Below are 13,943 nucleotides of genomic sequence, written 5' to 3'. Positions count from 1 at the left end.
CTAAACTTTCAGGCTCTTTCCTCTAGCAGAGTCTGAAATGAAACCATTAGAAATTTTAAGTACTTCTTATTACAACTCCCCAACAGAGTCGCCAATTTGTTAGCTCCCTAAACTACAAATTGGAAAACTTAAGGATTTTCCAAGCCCTTAACTGATCCAACTAGCCTTGGCCAACAAACAGGGATGGTCAAAGACCAAATCCCTTTGCACTCAAGGCTCTACTAAACCTAGGTGGGTATACCTATCCCTCTCAAGCACAAAAAGAGTTATTTAAAGTGGATTTAAACTCTAGTAAGACAGGTATTTGCAAGAATGGAAATAATTTCCTGCTACTGCCGAGTGCTTTTATTTGAATGCTTTTGAAATTGAAAACTAAATGTAAAGATAATTGTGGATAAAGATTGTTGTATTTTGGAAATAAAATGCTTTCAGGGCTTTCAAGAAATATGCAATAGAATAGTTCAAAAGGTTTAAGAAGATTGTTTTTCTCTCAAGGACCTTATGCATATCAAATCAAAATCTCAGAGAATGAATAATAGACCAGTGCCTCTATCTCAAAATATATATGATACTTTGTGGACAAACAACTTTATCAACTCAAGAGACAATATTAATAATCACTATAATGGTTCAGTATGTGTCATATAAACAATAAGAACCCAATCTCACATTTAATGTAACAACATGTGATTCACATTACAACAAATCCTTAAGCAGAATTATCAAGAGGACAAAGATGTTTCATCAACACAGAAAGTAGACAGTGTATTTGAAGTAGAAACAATGAGTCTTTTATATTAATCTCTAAGAAATGACAGTATACAAAAGCTACACTTAGAGATGCTTCATTACAATTTGCTTGCACAAAAATGGTACTTCATCTTCCTATAAAATTTCATAATACATATGACTTTCAGTCCCTGTAGCAGTATGTGATTTCCCAAAAAAAATTTGTGTCCCATTTGACACAAAATGACTTAATACAAATACATATGCTGAGAGACACGAATGAAAGGACACACCCTTTCATTATCTTAACCACTAACTGAACAGAAATTAAAAGCCTAACTAAGATGTCAATTACATTACATAAACTAAAACACAACACTAAGACTTTCGATCTAGCTGTCGTCCACATTTTTGAATATTCCGCAAGTAGCCTGTTTCCTTGTATGTTGTAGCATTGAAGATCACACCTTTTGCTACATTCTTGATCACATAAAAATTCTCCAATTGATCGGTCATGTCATTCATGTCAAGGACATCTACTCTTACAATGGCTTGGGTTGCACTAGGCATAGACTTGCACTCAGAGATCCATACGGTTTTGTCTTTGATCACACTTGCATCATCCACTAGACTGGGAACCCCGTGCTGAACAATCTACTGGCATTCATCAAATTCAAACTTCAATTCCTTTGTAATTTCCTCATGTGTAACAAGAAGACCCTGCACCTTCTTCTTCACTTTCTCTTTGGTCGATGCATCCTGTAGCAACATGCCGAGTCTATCTCAAATTCAAGTGTGAGAAACCATATTGTCCATGTTCCTCTGATATTCACCCCAGAATTCGTCCAATGGTTTCTCCATATTGTCATATCTCTTACTTAGCAACACACAAGTGGTATCGGCCCTAATGGTTCTCACCTCCTTTTTCAACTTATTGTGTTCATAAGATAGCTTTTCAATTTTTTTCTTCCATTGGCCTTCATGAATCTGTAATTTGGGGAATCAAGAGCCCACTCCTCTTAAGGGTCTCTTCATATAAAGCCGTATACTTATTTTTCTCTGCTATCTCATGTTTCATTTGGGCCTTAGAGAATTTTGAAATATTAATACCCATGTCAGCTGTGACCATAGGATCTACTTCTCCGACTTTGAAAGTCATCATATGACCAAAAGCTTTATCTACATGAATAATTTTTGGCCTTTTGTTAGGAGGATATAAAGCCCACAATAATAGTTCTTCCTCCTTTGGATAATATCTTGATCCAATAAAAATATCTTGCACTCCTTGGATATTCAATTTAATATCCTTCTTGTCTAAATGTAACAGAGAATAAAAAATGAATGAATCACTTAGCTCCCATTCTAGAAACACAATTATTCTTGCCTCTACTAGAAATTGCCTACCCTTTTGCAGGGTCATAGCCTCAACTTCTGTGTCAATGTGTTTCTTCAACCTCTTCATCATTTCTGCTTCATTCTCAGGGGTAATGTTTGGCACTACTTCCCTTAATTTCTTACCCTTGAAGTGGTACAAGAATGATTTGAATTCCTTAGACTTAATGAATTGATCATCAGATACAAAAGAGACATGCTCTGCCATTGTTTCATCTATTTTTGCATTCAGGGAAATAATAAGTCTATTCTCTACTTTTGAGTCCTTCTCCTTCTTAGGTGCACAGAGCTTGGATACTACTTCATTTTCCCCTGAATCACTTTAGGCTGGTTCTCCCTCCATCCTTTCTAGTCTCTGCCTTCTTTCTTCTAGCTTCTTCTCGAGGCTCCCCATAATTTCTGCAAGCTCTTCCACCTTATTTTTGCACATGTCTTCAAATTCATCTTTCTGAGGGAAGTAATCTCCCAACTCCTATCTTTTCCTGCTTGAATGGATGTAACCTTCATGATCATAGTGTGTTTTGGATGTATGCTAAAACAAGTTGTATTCATCCACCAACTTCCTGTCAATGGCCTATATGCCCTGGTTGATACAATTTTGAAATCCTGAAAGTGAAGTGTGCCCAGGAGGAAAACTTGTTTGTGTGCTCCTCAGAAATGTTTGGCATTTGACACACTTAACTGTCATACAATTTCTAGGAAGGTAGTCCTGTCTGGTGTAGGCTTTGGTAACACATTTGGATAACCCTCAAATCCATAACATCAAACAAAAGTGAAATTTTGGCACTAGTACCAATCACCCCATTTGTGACTGACCTTTGGATTTTGTTGCTTGTGAGGACTAAGAAACTTCTTGACCTCCTGAGAAAATGATCATTGCCAAAGGCTCACCAAAAAGAAAGAAAATTGGTTTGACAAAGAATTCCCGAATTCATGAATTTGTAATCCCAAAGGGAAACCCATAATTGCACTGGTTGCTCCTTTCCATTCTTCCCAATTGTATTTACATTCAATTCTTTTGGCAACAACCCTCTAAGTTTCCCATAAAATAAAACAATATGCATCAACAACGAATAGTGCTTGAAATATTTGTCTAGATTATCCTTCAGGTTCAGGAAACCCTCATGCAACCTATCTATCAGGTATGAGGCAAAGTCAAAAACCCTAGGCTCATGCCTCTGAACTTCTGCTACTAAAACCAACGATCCTTTGTTTGCCACATTAGGAGCTTCAAATCCTCCCACCTGACCACACGCCATATAAGTATATCGTAAATACTTCCTTAAAATAGTCATGTCATAAGGAGGACCAACTTCCTCTGTTAACCTCCCCTTCTATGCTTTGTGAACATCGAGGTTCCAACCCTCACATGTAGTGTCCATCTTCCTGTACTCCTCTTCCAAATCTACAAAAGATAAAGGCACATCTGCCTCCAAATCTACTGCAAAAACTTCCTGAATTGTAGCCTTTGCAAAGTGCACTAGAGCAGTCCCATCAGGAAACATAATGCATCGCTTGTTTGCATCATAATGTATTACTAAAAGATTCAACAAATCAATATTCACAAACACATTGGGTACTACAAGTTTACCTAGACCAGTTTTCCATGGGTTTGAAAGTGGCATGGGTTCATCCCTATGGAAGTAATGGAATAGGAACAATTCATGCCCTCACATTGTGGTGAATACATCCCCAATCTCTTTGTATCTATCCTCCAACTAGTCACGGATAGGAAAATTGACCTTAGCTCTACGTGACCTGGCTCTTGGAGGTCCCATTTGGTCTATCATGTCCTGATTTAGCTTTCTTCGGACTTCACTGACCTCACCCTTTGATTTCTTTGTTGTGGTACTGGATATTTCGGCAACCTTTCGCTTCCCCTTTTAGCTTGACCCCTCCATCTCTAAATATTCTGACAAATCACAAATAAATATAAAACACTAGAAAGAAATCAAAGGTGTTCAGACTAGGAGAACCAAAGTTTTGGAACAGAAATCGAAATGTTGTCAACAATGGGATAGTAGATAAAAACAATGTGAAACCAAAGCAACCGGTTTTCAATTTATCTACTCACTCAGCGGCAACACAGCAAAACAACAATCACCAAAGAGGAACTATCAAAACTTTCTTTCAAAGACAATTCACAAACATTGGTGAACCCTTGGGATCAGTACTAAAGACACTTCTTGCAAACAAATTGATCACTTTACCAGAAGAAAGGAATTATGAACCTCAAATCAAACCACCATGGTGGAACGATAATCAGTATTGCAATTTCCATCGAAACAAAGGACATCTCACAGATAATTGTCAAAAGTTAAAACATGTCATAACTTTAATTAGTATATATAGCATCCTCTGAGAGGGGAGGGGTATTGGAGATTGTTAAATTAAAACAGATCCAAAGGTAATGTTTCTAATTTATCCAAGGATTACAGATTTTGAGGATGATAGGATTTTGGATTATGAAGGTGTGTATGGAGGTACGATATCCTGATAATATACAAAGAAGGAGTCCATCCTCCTAACAACAACAATAACAACAATCACAATGACAAGCCAAAGTTTTGGAACAGAAATCAAAATGTTCTCAATGATGGGATAGTAGATAAAAACAATGTGAAACCAATGCAACCGGTTTTCAATTTATCTACTCACTCAGCGGCAACATAGCAAAACAACAATCACCAAAGAGGAACTATCAAAACTTTCTTTCAAAGACAATTCACAAACATTGGTGAACCCTTGGGATCAGTACTAAAGACACTTCTTGCAAACAAATTGATCACTTTACCAGAAGAAAGGAATTACGAACCTCAAATCAAACCACCATGGTGGAACGATAATCAGTATTGCAATTTCCATCGAAACAAAGGACATCTCACAGATAATTGTCAAAAGTTAAAACATGTCATAACTTTAATTAGTATATATAGCATCCTTTGAGAGGGGAGGGGTATTGGAGATTGTTAAATTAAAACAGATCCAAAGGTAATGTTTCTAATTTATCCAAGGATTGCAGATTTTGAGGATGATAGGATTTTGGATTATGAAGGTGTGTATGGAGGTACGATATCCTGATAATATACAAAGAAGGAGTCCATCCTCCTAACAACAACAATAACAACAATCACAATGACAAGCCAAAGTTTTGGAACAGAAATTGAAATGTTGTCAACGATGGGATAGTAGATAAAAACAATGTGAAACCAAAGCAACCGGTTTTTAATTTATCTACTCACTCAGCGGCAACATAGCAAAACAACAATCACCAAAGAGGAACTATCAAAACTTTCTTTCAAAGACAATTCACAAACATTGGTGAACCCTTGGGATCAGTACTAAAGACACTTCTTGCAAACAAATTGATCACTTTACCAGAAGAAAGGAATTACGAACCTCAAATCAAACCACCATGGTGGAACAATAATCAGTATTGCAATTTCCATCGAAACAAAGGACATCTCACAGATAATTGTCAAAAGTTAAAACATGTCATAACTTTAATTAGTATATATAGCATCCTCTGAGAGGGGAGGGGTATTGGAGATTGTTAAATTAAAACAGATCCAAAGGTAATGTTTCTAATTTATCCAAGGATTGCAGATTTTGAGGATGATAGGATTTTGGATTATGAAGGTGTGTATGGACTCCTTGGGACATAGCTCAAGAGTGGACTCCTTGGGACATATAACCAGTATCATAGAACAGCCTTTCTCACGAAATTATTGCTAGAAAGATATCAAGTGCCTATTGAGAAAATTTCTAAGTTACTGAGCAATTGATTGTTTCAAATCTTGATGGATTTGCTTCATGTGGCAATGAATGTACTCAATTGATGCATTTAATGGAAACCATTTTGTTAGTTGTTCTTCATCAAGACGTCCAACGGCTAGTCGACAAGACTCCTCCCGATGATTCAAATGTTTGGCACCGGTTATTATGATTGTATTGCTTTTTTCTTTTTGATCGGCACAAGCTATCTCGACCCATTTATCGGGTCTCGGGATATAAATTTTCTTTATCTCGATGGTTCATTTCATCTCGATGGGCATCACTTTAGTCTCGGCTTTTCCTTTTATTCCAACGCTCCATCGGCACAACTCTCCCCAATGCATTCGCCTTTGGTTTCCTTTTACTTAACTCATTGGGTGTCGGTATAGTTTATTTCATATCTTTCCAATGCCCTAATGATCTCAATATGCCAATCTACATTCTGACTAAGACCACTACGTTATTGATATAACTTATCCCGAGGAACTCCTTTCACTTACCACTTGCCTAAACGGTTCTATCGGGTCTTGGCATAACATAAAAATTCTTCTTCCGATGTCCAGATGAAACCTCATTAAATGCTTCCTTTATCGGTATAACTCACACTGATGCCCCCGCAAGTTCTTCTATCTTCATTGGGGGTCAAAATAGCCTTTTTCAATTCCTCCCGAAGTCTCGATGAGTTCCTGATGCCCTTTTGTGTTTTATGCTTCTGAGTTTGTTTTATCGATATAGGTAATACTGATAGCTCCGCCTTCCGATTCTCCATGTCATCAGGGATCGGTCTAGCAATTTTTGCACTACTCTGATATGGTTCTTTTTTTTGATGGGCTCTCCTTTGGTTTCTTTAGTCATTGGGTATCAGGATAAAACTTTCTCATTACTTTCGATCTCCTGAAGCTACATGATAAAATTTTCCATACCATTATAAGTTATACCGATGGTTTCATAGGTTATCGGTATAGTAATTTCTATGCTTTGCCTATAAGACGATACAAGCTGATAGGAAAACAACCACCTTCTATTTCATCGAAACAAGCTATCTTGATGACATGACTTTCTCAAGAGTGCGCACCATGCTGAATATTTTTTAAATGCTCCAAAGCATCCGCATGTTGTTTCATTGGCATAAGTTATGCCGATGGTCCTTCTCTTGCTCAGCTATGCTGTTTCATCGGGACTACTTATGCCGATGATTGAAACTTTGCAATTTAGCACAGATGGACCATCACTGTTGAATATCAGTGATTACCACTATTCTCACATGGTCTAATATATATTAGAAGACAATCCTGGATCATACCATAATGAATTCTCTACTGACAAAATGCCTCCATAATGGAGTCCTTGTGCAGTCTATACTTAGTGCATGCCCTTAGTGTGCCCGAGTGATACCTTGATATTCTTGAGATAGCTGATCCGTAGAGAACTTTACTTGTACCAATAAGGTTCCTGCACATGCAAACCAGTAATAAATGCTCATATGATAAAAGAAAAAGACCTCTATATAGCATAAAATATTTTGTTAAAATATGTGCTAACAAAGATTTTTGCTTGTTGTCTACAAAGAAAAACACCATTTAAGCTTCAAATCATTTTTCCCTTTTGAAGTTGAAAAGTCTTGCTATCTCCAAACTAGTGAAGAAGGCATTAAAAAAGATCAAGGAAAAAACAAGATTATTTACATGAGAAGAAAAAGTCATCAAGGTCATCCAAATAGACCTATAAGTCTTGACAGTTCATGCCAAATGTGGATGGATACGAAATTGGGTAAGTCTACTTCTCCTTTAGTTACAAATCTTCTTACCCCTAATGCTGAAACTACCATGGCTATACCTCTTTTGGACGTTAGTAGAAGTCTTTCTCATTTTGGAGAAGAACAAAATAGCCCCATTCAATTTTTCAATGGGTTCCATGGCAAATCTACTTATGAAGTAGACTCTAAGGCTGAAGTACAACATGTTAACCCTCCCCACAATTCTCAGACCTTGTGACTAGTGGTAGTAAGCCTCTTGAATAATATGCTTACATAGAAACATGGGTAAAGGAAAGTATTGTTATGATGACATTGAAGAAACTAGATGCCAAAATAAGCCAAGAATGATTACGAAGAAAGAATTGCTCATCAAAAGGCTCCCCAATCTGTATCGGATCCGCCTACTCAATTCATCCTTGAAAATTCAAATACATCACCATATGTTTTTAGAATATCATTTGGTAAAGCTCAGTTCACATATACAAATACATGTTCTACGTCCTATAATGTTTCTAGACCACTTATTGGCGAGGAATTATATAAAGAGGTTGAGGAGGAGGAGTTGTTTATAACATTGCAAAGCCTAAATACTCCTCCTCTTGGATATGTACAAGATCATGAGGGGTCAAACTAGGTCTTAAGTGGTAATGAAAATTCAAAAAGCAGAGTTAGGCAACTTGACATGAAAATTTGAATAGTCTATCAACATAATTTCATAAATATGTAAGAACATAATTTGTAGAAAATTTCATAAAGTTTCTAAGATAATAGTTGTTTTCTAAAAAAAAATATTCTTGGTGAAAATTTGAAATTTCAATGCATTAGTACTAAATTTCCAAGAAAAAGAAAAAAAGGAGGTGTATGTCTAGCCAACCTAAGTACAAGAAAAACATTTTTTTTAAAATGGAACTTTAAATATAAGTAGAGGACATATACTTGGATGTGACATACATTTTTTTGAAAATTTTTCCCAACTAACTAATCACTTATGATTTTTTTACTAAAACTTTTCAAAAATAAAAAAAATCATACGTTGGACCACCATAACTTGGTCAAAACTTTGTGAAATCCAAATTTTCTTTTATCCTATGGTATACAAAGCATAAAGTCTGGTCCATCTTTTGGATTAAAAAATGTGAAACCATTTGAAAGTTATAGATGTTTTTCAATCAACCTATCAATCAAGACTTTAGTCATAATACATGTAGAAAATCAATAATAAATACTTATTAAATTTAAAATATAGCATGATTTATATATTTGTGGAAAGATGAGAATTTCCTCAATAAACTATTTTCATTTCATCTATTTTGGGTAAAAATAAGTCATCAACCACATGGGCAAAGCCTAGAAAACTAAGAAAATCTTCTAAACATGTTTTTTGTGTTGACTTTTCAAGTTTGACACATCGAAGCCAAATCATAAGGCTGTAGGTTTTTGTCAGAGCAAATGGATATCCGGTTTCCATAACCGATATTTGTTATTAATAGAAAATAATTGATAATGGATATCAGTTACGATCGGATATCCGATCATAAGGTCGATATCTGTTAGTTTTATATATTTTTTAATTGTTGGTTAGTTTATTTATTATAAATAATTTATTATTTAAACTATATGCTTTGATAATTAATTTGTTAGTCTATAATGTATAATATAGTATACTCTTATATCACTATATATAATATTTAGTATTAATATACATTATATATTATTTAATATATATCTAAAATCTATATATATTACTAATACATATAATTTGATATAATTAATGATATTGATATATAATATGTTAAATATTATATATATATATATATATATATATATATATATATGCTTGATATAACATGTTATATTAAATAAATTATGTTTCTCTCTATCCCTCTTATACTCTCCCTCTTGGACACTCTCTCCCTTTGTCTATAATTCAACCTAACTTGCTATCCTTCCCACCTACACTTGTTTGTACCCAACTCTCCTCATCTCTCTCTCTCTCTCTCTACGTAGTACCTCTATCTAGAGCTCCCTCCTCTCCTACTATCCTACTAGACCCCTCTCTCTTTGTCTCTACCTCTCTCCCCTTCTCTATGTTCTTAGATATTTATCTCCTCGCATGCCTAGCGCTCTCTCTCTATTTATACTTCCCTCTCCCCCTAATTACCCTCTCTTTGTCTCTATCTTCACCTCTCTCATTTTGTTGATACTTGTCCCTCTCCTCCTACCCTCTAATTACGCTTTTAAACAATTCCAAGAAAATCCCTCACAATACAAGCCTCAATTGAATCCAAGCAATCACCAACCAAAATCTCCATAAAGTGTTGGAATTATGGATGAATTGATTAGGTGTTGCATTGATGTTTTGTCATTGATGTCAACACTAGCTGATATGGTTTGGTTACCGGTAAGAGATCTAGTGTTACTAACAGATGAGACTATCTGTTGGACACTTCTGACATGTTTGGATCTATGGGATATGTTTGATTTCATGTGATATGTACTCCTGGATCATGTCTTGGTCAGTTGGTATGGACTTGGTAGTTAGATGCTGTCATACACTCTAGTAAACCCTTACGGACATTGGTTCAAGGCTTTACCGATAGAGCTTTCACTGAGGAATCTTGACAATATGCATAAGTGGTGTTGGTGCAGCTTCTAGATGGTTTTTAGGATGTTGAAGATATTCTTTGATCATGCTTCAACTACTTGAAGACATTGCTTTGGCGTAGTGGACTCAGAATAGGTCTAGTACCTATCTAGGTTATGGACCGGTATCATGCTAACATGTACTCTACACGTTATTGGGATGTTTTGGGATGTTCTATGAATTTGTTATTATTGTTTTGGTCTTAAGATGACATGGTATATCATTGTAATATGAATTTATGTAATGATCTCATTTTTAATATCTTTTAGGTGGCCAACCTTATTGGTTTTGGCCTTAGGGTTTGTATAAATAAAAGGTAAAAACTCTTTGTAGAGTATCATGGTTGTGGACAAGTCATGGTCAAGGATTGTAATGTGCGAATATTGTAATATCAATCATGTAGAGGAGTTGGTTGATCATTGGTGATCAAATTGGATTCAAAAGAGGATTTAGTCCTCTGACATTGAGCTTAACCAGGACTGTAATTAGGCATGGTAGATGCTATCTCTGGTAGTTCACTTTATTGGATTGTTGTCCATTCTTCTTGAGGTGATTTTAACCTCTGTAGTTAGTGAGACTCTTTTGTAATGAGTAGTACGCTCTAGGCAGTGTGCCTTCCTGCAAGTGCATGCCCCTCATTGTAAGACATACTTTCTGGACAAGTATCATATGATTGTGGGTAGGCTTCCCACCATGGTTTTTCCCTTTTCGGGTTTTCCACGTACAAATCATGGTGTTATGTGGTATGGTTGTTTTGTATTGATTATCTGTTTATTTGTTAAGATGCATTGTTTACCAGTATCTATTTCTACTTTATTGGTACTTAATCTAGTTAAGGTTATTCAGTGGATTAAATGTTATAATTTGTTAACAAATGATTTAGCCCCCCCTCTCAGTTGTTCACCGGTCATCCTAACACAAAGATCAACCCAAAATTGCAAGAGTTTCATGCAAATTTCACACTAAACCCTCCTCTGAAATTTCCAACAAAAGTTTGCAGCCCAAAATCCCTCAAAGTCTCCACTAAAATTATAGCAAAAGAAACCTCAAAATCTCTCCAAAAGTTGCAACCAAAATCCCTCAAAGTCTGCACCAAAACTGCAGCAAAAAAAACCCCAAAATCTCTCCAAAAGTTGCACCTAGAAGCCCTCAAATTCTCAACCAAAATTGTAGCTAGCAAAAGAAACCTCAAAATATCTCAAAAATTTGTAGCCAAAAGAAACCCCAAAATATCCCAAAAACCAACAATAAAATGGTTCCCGAAAGTCATGAACAACTATTCAATCAACCAAATAACCAAACATTAACAACTCATATAATAAATACACCATTTAATAATCACCATATATAATTACTCACACATATTAATTTATTTATATCCCATTTATTAATTCTCCTCACCAATAAAGCATATGCACTTTAATATAGTTCTCCACACCAAAAATAGAAATACAAGAGATGGAATATAGGGATAGGAGTACAACAAAATAAATAATAATCATAAATATAATTATATCACTTAGGGTATACATCACCTTTAAAACTATATAACCTAAAATAATAACATAAATTGTTGGTATTATGGATGTGTTGCATTTGTTTTGTCATTGATGTCAACACTTGTCAACACTTATCCCTCTGGAGATCTTTGGTTATGATGAACTGACACATTATGTTCATAGGCAATGTTCAATGACTTATGCACAGTCATCGGTATATTGTTCACCGACAGGTTATATTGATCATCAACACTAAGGATGACTTGTTACTATCTGGAGATCACTTGGTTATGTCGAAGACATGGTTTGGATACTTGGTTTTGGTATTTTGGTTATTGGTCTAATCGGGCTGACATGTTTACTATTACCAGAAAATTAGTCTAGGTTCTAGACCGGCATACATTATCTATTCCAGATCAACATGACACGTTATGGAGATGACTTATTAATTGGATATTGTTGTAAATGTTTTGAACCGACATGATGCATCACATCTTGACTTATTTGTAATTGATTTAATTGTAATATTCTTAGTAAGCCGACCTACACTTTTGTTCTTAGGTTTTGGTATATATGTAAGATCTCATTTGTGAGATAATGTAATAAGTAGAGGAACATACAGGTATATGGTTTTCTAACATGGTATGTGCGAATATTGAAGATCATATGAGCAGACCATAAAGAAGGTTCAAGGAAGGTTTGAAGGTGATTATCAGAGCTTAACCAGTACTGAATCCAGCATTGGAGATGCTACTTTGAGTAGTACATTATCATTGGATTAACCATCCAATTGTAGTCAGTATGACTCCTATTTTGTGATTGAGCAGTGAGCTCTAGGCGGTTGGCCTTTCTGCATGTGCAGACCCCATTTGTATACACATACTATCTGCAATAGTATCATCTGATTGTGGGTAAGGTTTCTCACCATGGTTTTTCCCCTTATAGGGTTTCCACATACCAATCTATGTGTCATGTGTTGTGGATGTTGTTTCTCTTTCTATTTTATGCATTGAGTTTTACCGGTATTAATATTAACTGCTAATCTATCAACCGACATTGAGTTTGGTTTACCGGTATTAAGTATCAAGTTTGATTAAGTTATATTTGGATTGAAATTAATAGAAAACTGATTCACCTACCCCCCCTCTCAGTTGCCTCCGGGTCCTAACAATTGGTATCAAAGCCAAGTCCTCTTTTTGCAGAAGTTTAACAGCTTGAGGAGATTCTATGACAACTAACTTTTTCAGGAAGGACAGTTCAAAACTTGATGGAACTAACTATGGTATATGGAAGATCAGAATGGAAACATATCTGAATTGCATTGGAAGAGACATATGGGATGTTATAAAGAATAGCTATGTTGGTCCTACATCAAATCAACCTAATCCACCAACATTGGGTAAGGATCAAGAGAATGATTGCAAAGCAAGAGAAACACTTTTGAGAGCCTTGTCAGATCAGAAAATCATGGGATTATCATACCGATCTACTGCTAAAGCTATTTGGGATAAATTGGAGACATTGAATGAAGGAGATACCACTGTCAAAATTGCAAAAATGGAATGTTTCCGGGTTAGGTATGAAAATCTAAAAATGGAAGAAGATGAAAGAATTTTTTCTTTTATGGAAAGGGTTAATGAAATTGTTCTGGGAATACAATGTTGAGAGAATTGCCATCGGACTATAAAATGAAAGTAACTACTATTAATGATTTGAGAACAATGCCTAATACATCAGTATCTAGAGATACCTTGGTTAGAAAACTTTTAGCATTTGAGCTTGAGGAATTTGGTCCTGTTGCTACAATTAAGAGAAATTTAGCCTTCAAAGCATCATCATCTGCAACATCATCAACATCATCTGACAAATCTGATTGGAAAGCACTTTATGCAAGAGAACTTGAAGATATCAGAAAGGAAAATGAAGAATTGAAAGAACTTGAAGCACTATTTGCAAGGAAAATGCCTAAAGGTCCTCTTGGAAGTAAGTATGAAGGTAAAGCACCATTTAAATGTTTTAACTAAAATTAAGCTGGTCATATGGCATCTAGATGTCTTGATAGACATGCAAGATTAATAGAAGAAGCTAAAAGAACATATAAACCTAACCTTGAATATCAGAGATACATATTTAAGAAGTTACTATGCTG

This window comes from Cryptomeria japonica, chromosome 2 (assembly GCF_030272615.1).
Source record: "Cryptomeria japonica chromosome 2, Sugi_1.0, whole genome shotgun sequence".
Classification (NCBI taxonomy): domain Eukaryota; kingdom Viridiplantae; phylum Streptophyta; class Pinopsida; order Cupressales; family Cupressaceae; genus Cryptomeria; species Cryptomeria japonica.
This window is presented reverse-complemented; position numbering follows the sequence as displayed.